This window comes from Lissotriton helveticus, chromosome 1_1 (genome assembly GCF_964261635.1).
Source record: "Lissotriton helveticus chromosome 1_1, aLisHel1.1, whole genome shotgun sequence".
Classification (NCBI taxonomy): Eukaryota; Metazoa; Chordata; class Amphibia; order Caudata; family Salamandridae; genus Lissotriton; species Lissotriton helveticus.
In genome coordinates, this window is record NC_136057.1 from 1,413,479,185 (window position 1) to 1,413,490,688 (window position 11,504).

Below are 11,504 nucleotides of genomic sequence, written 5' to 3' on the forward strand. Positions count from 1 at the left end.
GGTCATGGCCCACTCGCCTTCGTACACCTGAATCAGTACACCAGTTTGGTTGTCAGAGTAGGTGGTGAAGTTCTGCGTCTGCTTGGTGGGGATGGTGGTGTTTCTTTTGATCAGCACGGTCATGACATGACACCTCCAGCAGTCTCAATACCCAAGGACAATGGGGTGACATCGAGCAACAGCAGATCTTGAACATTTACAGACTTGTCTCCAGAAAGGATGGCCGCCTGCACCGCTGCACCATAAGCCACAGCCTTGACAGGATTAATGCTCTTGTTCAACTCTTCCTGGAGCAACTTCCGGATCTTCGAAATTCGAGTGGACCCTCCGACCAGGACAATGTCATGAATCTGGCTCTTGTCGAGCTTGGCATCACGGAGGGACTTCTCAACGGGATTGAGGGTTCCCCTGGACTACAAGGGGGAGTTAAAATCTTTTTACCCTGAAGAAGTTTCCTCCATGGTACTCACCAAGATGAAAGAAATTGCAGAGGCACACTTGGACAAGACCGTCTCCAATGCTGTCGTGACAGTTCCAGCTTACTTTAACGACTCCCAGCGTCAAGCTACTAAAGATGCAGGCATTGTTGCAGGTCCCAATGTGCTTAGAATCATCAATGAACCTACTGCTGCTGCTATTGCTTATGGTCTAGACAAAAAGGTTGGCGCAGAAAGGAACGTGTTGATCTTTGATCTTGGTGGTGGTACTTTTGATGTCTCCATCCTGACCATTGAAGATGGCATCTTTGAGGTGAAGTCCATGGCAGGTGACACTCACTTGGGAGGGGAAGACTTCGACAACTGAATGGTTAACCACTTTGTGGCAGAGTTCAAGCGCAAGCATAAGAAAGACATAATCGATAACAAGCGAGCAGTTCGACACTTGCGCACAGCCTGTGAACATGCAATACATATTTTAAACAGAATTTTAACAGAAAACAATTGTTTTGTAATTGCATTTATATAGCGCTTACTATCCCTGAACATTGCTAGGAATCAAAGAAATCTGATTTAACAATATTGACACAACAAACATGGTGACAATAAAACAAAATATGTATTAGCAAAAATTAGATGATTCTCTCAAATGATGTGGCAAACGTTCAGTCCAAATAAGTCCATTGTCACTTCCACTCCTGTGCACTGGAACAACAAATTGCCTCCTAAGGGACAGTAAAGGGAACCTCCTCAGGAAGAGGCATCTATGTGGCAGAGCGAGCACCTCTAGAACTTACATAGGAGGGGGTTGTGTGGGGTGGGAGGGGGGTGTTGGGCTTGGGTGGGGGGAGCAATGGGTGCCGTGGTTTCGGCAGGCAAGCTTTGTGACTTTTTGTGTCCGAACTGTTGGGCTAGGGAGTGGAAATGATGGGTTGGCTTTTTGCTGAAGAGCTTTTTGACTTGGGACGGAAATTAGTGGGTTTGGTTTTGGCAGGGGAGCAGTTTGCTTTTTTTGTCTTAACTTTTGGGTTTGCTAGGGGAAGGGTGGGTTTTGTTTGCTGAAGGGAGGGTTTCTGTTTCTTAGGAGTAATCTCTGGAGAGGGAGGCATTCTTTTTGATTTAAGAGGGGTGTTTGGGATGGGGAGGGCATTAGGGCAAGGGTAAACAGGACATCCTTTAGTGGAAAATGGGTGGGATATTCAGGAGGGGTTGAGGTTGGGGAGAGAGAGGGAGAGGATATTTTTGCAGTGTGTGTTGAGGGTGCAGGTGCCTGTGGGTCTGGTGTATGTGCTGAGTGTTTTGTGGTCTGTTGTTTGCTAGGTGTGGGTGAGTGTTGGCGTTTATGTCCCTGAGGTGTGCATCCTTATATGTGTTTGGTGTGGAGGTGAAGGGTGTTTGTGTGGTGCATGTGCAGGGTGTGGTGCATGTAGATGGGGTGGTGCATGTGTGTGTGGGTTTGTAGTGGTCTCTGTCAGTATGCTGGTGGTGGGTGTGAGGGATGGGTCTGTGGTGGTGCGTGCACTGTCAGTGGGTGTGTCAGTGGATAGGGTAGTGAGTATGTCTGTGGTTGTGTATGTGCTGTCAGTGAGTGTGTCAGTGGGGAGGATGATTAGTGTGTCTGTGCTAGTGTGTGAGCTGTCAGTGGATGTGACAGGGAAGAGGGTGGTGAGTGTGTGGTGGTGTGTGTGCTGTTAGTGGGTGTGTCAGTGGAGGGGATGGTGAGTGTGTCTGTGGTGGTGGTTGTGGTGGGTAAATATTTGTCAGTGTGCCTCTGTTTCTTTTGTTTTTTCTTGTGATTTGGGTACTTCTTGTGTCTGTTGAAGTGTCTGCATGCAAATGTTTGTGTGTGCTTTGGACAGGGTTAGGCATGAGGATGGGACAGGGGATGGGAGGTGGGACAGGAGGTTGGGCATGTTGCAAGGCTGCGATCAGGGAGGAGGCCTGATTCTGAAAGGACCTCTGTAGGGCAGACATTCCACTGTAAATACCTTCCAGGAAAGTTGAAGTGGTGCATTGTTGCCTGTGTCTCAATAACTTAATAAGCAAGAGACTTAAGGTTTAATCCAAGTAAAGGAATATTTATTCCAGAAGCAGAGACCCACGACAGCGCCTGTAGACAGAGAGGCAAAGAATGAATAAACCACAACTAGGATTCTAGATTACAGAGTACAGTGACCTAATGCATTCTTATTACCTCACATTTAAATTACATACAATTTTATTGATAAAAAGTAAATACCAAATAACATAAGAGTAACAAATATACAACTCTCTACCCCCCCTTTCAATAACAATGAAAAACAAAAAAACAAAAAGCATGGCAAAACAACACAAGTAATAATATACAAAATCATTAGAACGAAAATAAGCATGTCTGATACGAGAACTACTCAATTGTCTGCAATCACCAGATCCACTTGAGATTTTTTGAACAGCATTTTCATCTATATTATCAGAACGTGAAGCATCACAGTCATCACCTCTGTCCCCTAAAGAACGAGAAGGACAAGCCATGTTCTCATTTAAGTTGCGCACACAAGTGAGATCACCCAGATCAAACCAATCAGTATCAGATTGAGTTTTAATTCGGTTATAGATTATCTTGGTTTATTCATTAAAGCATTTCGATTCCACCATCCACGATCTTGTAATAGAACAACCATTCTAGACACTTTTATAATTTTAACAGGTACAGTAAACCTTGATCGTCCCTTGGCAACCTTAATTGTTTTTTAATAAGAATCCAGTCACCTGGAGACAAAGACGTTACTTTAACATGTTTTTTTTTGTTATAGTTCTCCTTGTACAATGCTTGTTTTTGTTTCACATGTTCTCTTACTGTATGCAAATCCACAGAATGTGCATGATCAACTTTGTCCATCAACCAAGAGGGAGTGAGTAGAGAAATGGGTTTCCTACCTCTCAACAATGCATAAGGAGAAATATCAGAAGTGGAATGAGGTGTTGTATTGTAACTCCAGACTTTTTGACTCACATACTTAAACACATCCAACTTGTTAGCCACTGCAGTTTGCACCCCTTCTTTCAACAACTTGTTTGCTCTCTCAACACGACCCTTAGAGGCCGGACTATATAAAGGTACTAATATGTGTTTAACAGAAACCTCTCCCAGAACATTTTCAAATTCATTAGAAATAAAATGAGTGCCAGTAACACTCTCTTTAGGGAGACCTTCAATTAAAAACAAGCATTTACAATGCAATGGTCTCGGCATCATTAAAGGTAGAGCTATTGGCATTGCTCATGACATTTCTTTTTTTTTAAATCATCAATGGCATTGTCATTTAGATTGCCAATAGCTTAATATTTAAATAAATGGCATTGTCATTTACAATCACAATAGCTACACTTGTTGATTTCAAAGGCAGAACTATTTGGTGGGAATGTTCACACTGCTTCTACCGTGTTTGTGAAAAACACTTTGATGGGGTCTCACACCGCAAGCGTGCACATGCTGCCGGAGGACACATGCACACAGAGGCTTATCTGAAAAGCAGCAATAGCAGCAGCTCCCTTTACACAGAGATAATAGTGGCAGCAAAAGTGAAATAGTGCACATGTCACCAGTGGGAGCACGCACACAGAGGCTTATCTGAAAAGCAGCAATAGCAGCAGCTCCCTTTACACAGAGATAATAGTGGCAGCAAAAGTGAAATAGTGCACATGTCACCAGTGGGAGCACGCACACAGAGGCTTATCTGAAAAGCAGCAATAGCAGCAGCTCCCTTTACACGGAGATAATAGCGGCGGCAAAAGTGAAAGAGTGCACATGCCGCCGGAGGACGTATGCACACGGAGGCTTATCTGCAGGCAAAACAGCTCTTTTCATGCAAAGCGGAGGGAGGGAGGTGGGAGCAGGACGAAGGAGAGCTGCGGGCGGAGGGAGAGGGGACGAGCGGTTTTAAAATGTTATAGAAAAGGAGGAACAACATTAGAACTAAGCAGTCCTGACTGCTTTTACTTCCCACTGCTAATGGGTTTAGTCTGAAATAAATATTTCAAGTCCTGGAACTGTGGTATGTCCAAAAGAAAAAACTACAATACACGGTAAAGTTTTTTCAATTGCTTAGTTTCTTATTCTAAATTATGCTGACCCTACGGCGCCTCTCTCTCGCCCTCATTTGGTGACAATCCGAGCGGCTTGTTTACACTGCGTGATGAAAACCACAGAAGTGAAGCTATTTTCTGTACATTTCTGAGATTGCACAGGAAACTGCTGCTAATGACTTCTCTGTCAGACCAAGAGGACACACCACCTGACAACAGCACACCATCACTTTGCAATATCCCGGACAGACCTCAGCAAACAGCCACAGCTGAGAAATATATCGATGCACAGAGAAGCACTTCGCGTTCACTGAGAGAGAGCCGAGCAGAGCAGCTGGGAAAGAGCCCTCGCACGCACTCCATGCAAACCACCTCTGCCGTCCAGCACAGCCTCCCCCGGCGGACAGCGAGCAAGAGGCCTCCAGGCACTGCTTCCCATCTTACAACCGGCTGTAATAACAAACCCGAAACCGTCTCACACCGCAAGCGTGCACATGCTGCCAGAGGACACATGCACACAGAGGCTTATCTGAAAAGCAGCAATAGCAGCAGCTCCCTTTACAAGACAAGAAAGCATTCGGGGTCAGAAAACCCCTGTGTCATTGATCTGTCCTTGCGCCTAGTTTTAGACTTTATGATGGTCTTGGCTCAACTGAGGGGTAAATGGTCCTACTGGGAAGTACTGAAGGCCAGGTACGAGTCACAAGACTCCCTTTGTCCACATAGGCTAGCACTCCCCAGATGAAGTTTTTGCCACACTTTGCCGCAGGGACCTACAGTCCTACAATGGAGAACAGAGGACATTTTCTCTTAGCTGATGAGTAGGAAGACCCAGGGAATTTAAAGACATAACCGAATGAAGTGCACTATGTATAGCTGGTTCATTCTCATTTGTCACAGACTCACCAAGTGTTGTGAAAAACAGACGGTCATGCTGATGATGTCAAATACGATGAAACTCCAATGTTGGTTGGAAGGGAGAAGACCAGCAAAATGAAAGCAATACTCACATGGGCTCCCACGTCCACACTCTACAGCTGCTCTCCTCAAAACCTGCATGCGCTTGGCGCGGGCACACTCTGGAAGTCAGGCAGCCTTTGTTTGGACGTGGGCGGGGCTCGTAAAAGAAACAGGAAGTAACCGCCGAGGAGGACGTCGGAAACATGCAAGCTCCACGCTGAAGTCCCGGGGCGCTTCAGAGAGACCGGGCGAAAGAGCGAGGGCAGACTGCATGGCAACAGAGGCAACACGGGGCTCCCGAGTGGTGAGGAGACCCCTGCGGCGTGCCAAAAGACGGCCCAGGAACCTGCACACCGAGCCGGTAAGTGAGAGCTTGCAGGCGGGGAGCGGGGGGGGGGGATTGTCTGTGCGTGTACTCTCGTGTGTGGGCGGCGGGGGGAGGGGGGGCCTGGGGAGGTGTAGTGTGTGTCTGTATGTGTGCGCTCGTGTCTGCCTGCGTGTGCATGTGTTGTGAACAGCCTGCTCTGTGTGTGTGTAGGTGCGGCGGCGAAGGGGGGGGGGAGAGAGGAGGTGTGGCTGTGACTGTGATGTGCGCGGCTGTGATGTGCGCATGCGTGAGTGTGCGCGTGCAAGCAGCTGAATCCAGCCGGGGAGAAGCGCGTGACAGTTTTTTGTCCGTCATTCCCCCGTGTCAGCTCGCTATAAGTCTCCAGCCTGACGCATCCTTCGGATGCGATTACAGGCCGAGACCTAAAAAATACTTGTAAAAAGGAAATAACTGACAAAGAATCTGAGCTCCTCACAAAAGAAAAGTACAACCACTTCAAAAAGAAATCAATGATTACAATCAGAAACCTATTATCACTGCCTAATAGGTTCAAGGGACCTGAAAAGTCCAATCCTAACCTTTGCTAGGGACCTTTAGGCCAGTCAACTGGGCACAATGGAGAAGTGGAAGTGTGCCAATGTTTGTCTGAACGAAACACTCAGGACATTTTTCCACAAAAGACTTAACTTGACCATCAATTCCGGCCCACCAATATTTTTCTTTAATCTTGCGAACAGTGCTAGAAATTCCTAAATTTCCCTCATTAGCTAGGGATATCATTTTGCTTCTCAGACCTTCAGGTGGAACAAATGTATCCTCTCTAACCAAAATATCATTGACAATGAACAATTCTGAAGCAACTTGCGAAAAACATCTATCTTGAATAGACATACTTCTGTCACATAGCCAGCCATGGACTCAAAATCTCTTCCACTCTTTCAAGACAAAGATCCTTTTCACAACTTTCAATCCATTCCTTTTCGGACAATTTGACCTCTAGCATTAAGTCACTCACAGTGAAGACAACATCAGAATCATCAGAATCATTATCCTTAATAGGATTATCCACATCACTACATTCCAGAGGCATACGTGACAAACAATCTGCCCTGACATTCTTGCCTCTAGGGATCTATTTGATATCAAAGTTAAATTCATGTAATCTCGCCAGAAGTCTGATAAGTCTAGATTAAGCTTTGTTTGAACAACTGTCACCAAGCATGTACATTAGCGGTTGGTGCTCAGTATAAAGTTGGAACCTTGAGCCCCAAATATACATCTTAAATTTATCAACCGCACATGAACACGCTAAAACCTCCCTCTCGATAGTGCTATAGTTAACTTCAGAACCACTCAAGGTTCTGGAGGCCAAAGCTACGGTATACTCCTGACCATCAATCATTTGACTTAAAACATCACCTAATCCCTTGGAACTTGCATCTACGGTCACAATACATGTCTGACCATATGTAAAAGCTCTAATGGCTGGCGCTTCCAGAATTAATTTTTTAACAGAATCAAATGACTTTTGTGTTGCTTCAGTCCAATTGTACTTAGCATTTTTTTAAATAAATCCCTGAGTAGTTGCACTATAAAGGCATAGCGCTGTACAAAGCGAGCATAATATTCGCTAAGGCCTAAGAATGCCCTTAACAAATCTTTGTCTAGTGGTTTAGGTGCATCCTTGATAGCATTTAGTAAAGACTACTTAGGTTTTATACCGTTGACAGAAATGTTGTGGCCTAAATAGTCAACATCTTGAGTGATGAACTTGCACTTATTTTTATTCGCCTTCATACCAACAGCTTCTAATCTTTCTAAAACTTTTTTAAGTATATAACATGACTCCAATGTATCTGTGTGAATTAAAATGTCGTCTTGAAATGCTTGAATCCCTTTGACATGTGTAAATAATTGGTCCACTAACCTTTGGAAATCACTGGCAGCGGATGCTAAACCGAAAGGCATCTGCTTATACATGTAGATGCCAAAGGGAGTAAAAAATGTCGCAAGAGACTGAGATTCTTTGGAGAGTGAAATCTGATGATATGCTGAACGTAGATCAATAGTGGTGAAATACTTGCTACCCCCAAGATTTGCAAGCATTTCTTGAATTCTGGGTAGGGGATGGCAGTCTACCACTATATTACGATTAAGCACTCTCTAATCCGCACATAGACAAATATCACCTGAGCTCTTACGTGTGACCGCAGCAGCAGAAACCCATTCAGAAGATTCTATACGTGTAATAATGTCTTGTGAGCACTTCATCCAACATTTTTTTATGTCATCCCTGGCAGACAAAGGAACAGGTCTGCATTTCTGAACCACTGGAATGGCATTCTTTTTTAGTCGAATGGTGTGTTGGAACCCTTTAACCAAGCCTACCTTGTTGCTAAATATACGTGAATATTTGGAGAACAAATTACCCAAATCAGAATCTGTACAAGTTTGGAGAATGCTCACTGTTTCAACAGATAAAATGGTTAGGTCACCCAACACAACAGGCTCAGGATGACCAAGTCTTAAAATGATACCTAAATTAGCTTGGTCTTGCCAGCCCAAAATATCACGACCATTAATGGCTACATAAATTTTGGTATAAATCTTGCTACCTTTAAATTTGATGGAATCAGAAAAATAACCAGGCATGATAATATCATAGTCCCAAACGCTTTGGGATTATCATCCGTAGGTTCGAGCAGTACTTTTGACCAACATTTTTTAAAGGTCTTTTCATCTAGTATAGTAATAGGAGAGCCAGAGTCAGCTGTAACATTAATATCAATTAGGCCCACTGATATGTTACACACTGTCCCTTTACATCTTTTGGTATCATTGCGTAAAGTATTGATTTCAATAGTGGACAACGTGTTGCTCATAGCCTCACAAAGAGCACCCTCTTCAACATTAAGAAAATAAACCCTGCTCTTTAAGGCAATGAAGAATTCCAAGTAGAAGGAAGGCGTGATGTTGATACTTGCTTGAACTGTATCTTGATGAGGAGCCAATCAAGTTGAATTATCTGAAAAAGGACAAAATATTAGGAATTGAACATAACGCCCTAAGTAAAGGGGGGAAGAGAATTGGTGGTGAAAAATAATGCATAATAAAAGGCAAAATACAATGGAAAACTGAGTTAAGATCTTAACAAATACATCAACATAATATAAAGTTCTAAGAACAAGACAAATGCAATAAATTGAAAAGATGTTAAAATCCACCCCTGGGAGGGAGGGTTGGGATAATGTTAGCCTCCGTGTCTTTAATGAAATCCAGTTTCTCTGGTCATGGTAATGGGAGAATCGCAATTTCATTACAAGAAAGAAGGCTACCATTATGCATGTTGGTAGTCTAGTAAAACTACGTCAGACATGTGTTCGACAGGTTTGCAGTAGTGTTTAGCAAAGGTATAGGAAATGGACCAGTCTGCTGCCTTAAGAATGTCATCTAACTTACCTCCTTTCCAAAAGGACTAGCTATCCATAGCGCCTCTTAAAGAATGTGCCTGAAATCTTTGGAGATCAGTGCCTGCCAATTGCATTGCCGGTTTAACCCATCCAGCTATGGAAGAAGAAGAGACAGGTTTAAAGGGTTTAACAAAGGAAATAAGAAGTTGGTTTGCACCAGAGGTGCAATGTTGGTTCCCTGTGGGTCTCCTGCGTCACTACCATGGGTGGTTCCTGGTTGACCCAGCGGTTCTACAGGCCCCAGGCCTTGTCTCTATATCTGTCGTAGTTCTTATACCACTTACTTAGTATATGGTTTGTGACGCCCCTAGGGCTAAATGTAAACTGTGCTAATTTACTGTATGCTAAATAAGTTTACTGTATGTACTTTTGCCTCTAGCCTCATAAAGAGACTAGAGGGATGTGTTTGATTAAATACATATATTTTATATATATACCTGGTCTGGTTGTCCTTTCATTTGGTCATTCATGAGATTATAGACTGGTAAAACAAGCTGCTTTACATTCCTTCAAGACTTGGCCTGATGGCTGCTCTCCATAGCTACCACTAGAATAGCTTTCTATTTAGGTTGTCTTTAAATCTACCATCAATAAGGGTTGATTGGACTGGTGCAAGGTGCCCACTAGAATAGTGGACAGCATATGCCAGGCCAACTTCTCACATTGGTGTGCAGCGGTGGGATTCCAGCTTGCTATTTTTTTATCAGATAATCTCAAGTGTTTGATCATTTGAAAACCACTAAAGGTACCAGAGGTATATATAATACAAGCTTAAATACAGTAAGTTCTACTGAACTTAGAGTAGTGTGTCAAGGGCTTAAGCACACCCTTTCTACAACTCAAGAGAGGTTTAGTAAGTAAACAAGTAGTGTAGGTAGTGCATACATCACACCTCACTAGACATGACTTCAAAGGCAGGACCTAGTGGATCTCTGCCAGATGTCAGTCAAGTACAGACATCCAAATATGACACATTCCCTTTTCAAGAGTTAAGGGCTCTGTGTGCTATGAAGAAATTGAAGCCAGGACAGAATCCCAATACCCAACGCCTCATAGAGGCATTGCTGCTAGATGACTTTAGACAGGCCTCAGAGCCTGAAAGGGAAGGCAGTGGGGTGGAGACAGCTGAGGAGGAATGGCCCAGTGGGATACCCCACCAGGACTCAGACTCTGATGCTGACCAGGCAGGTGACAATGACCTAGACCTGGACAATCCAGCTCCTACTAGAGATGAAGAAGGCCAAAGTGGCCCCATCTTTGTCCCCCCAGGAAGAGTTGGGGGTGGGCCTAGAAGACCCAGATCACCTTCAGTGGAATCTGATCATTTTGGCACATAGATAGGGACCGGTGTCTCTTCTCATAGGAGGGAAACCTCCCAGGAGAAGAGACAGCACAAGGTGATAATGGAAGAAGCTCAGCTGAGGATAAGGAGACAAAGAGTAGCCTTAGAAAGGGAGTCCCTGGAGCTTGAAAAAGCTAGATAAAAGATGGGGCTAGAGCCCCATGGTGTCAGCAACTTCCCTAGTGGTAGGGAAAGGTCTTATGACCATAGAAACTTAAACAAGATTGTCCCTTCCTACCAGAGGGGGATGACATCCACAAATGGATAACTGCACTGGAGAGGGCCTGCAAAGTACAGAAGGTACCCCAGGAGCAGTGGGCAGTGATCTTGTGGCTCTCCTTTGCAGACAAAGGTAGAGAAAAGCTCCTCACTGTCAGAGAAGAGGATGCTGACAATTACAAAGTCTTGAAGAGTGCTCTGATTGATAGGTTTGGCCTAACCACTGAACAGTGTAGGTTGAAGTTCAGATACACCCAAAAGGCTCAGACTCAAGACTGGGTTGACTTTGTTGATTGTGCTACTAAGGCTCTGAAAGGTTGGTTACTGGGCAGCAAAGTGCATGATTTTACAGGATTGTACAATTTGATTAGGAGGGAGCAGATCCTTAATAATAGTCAAAAACAGCTTTTACACCAGTACATGGTGGACTCTGATCTGACCTCTCCCCAAGAATTGGGAAAGAAGGCAGACAAATGGGTCAGACCCACGGTAAGGCCTAAGAATCAGGGTGGTGACCAGAAGAAAGATTCTACCAAGTCCCAGGAGAAAGGTGGGGATAAATCTAAAGATATGTCCACAACAGGGCCCCAAAAATCCTCTGAAGGGGGTGGGTCCCAAACACCTTCCTCTCCTACCAAGAAACCTTATTGCCATGTTTGTAAGAAACCTGGCCACTGGAA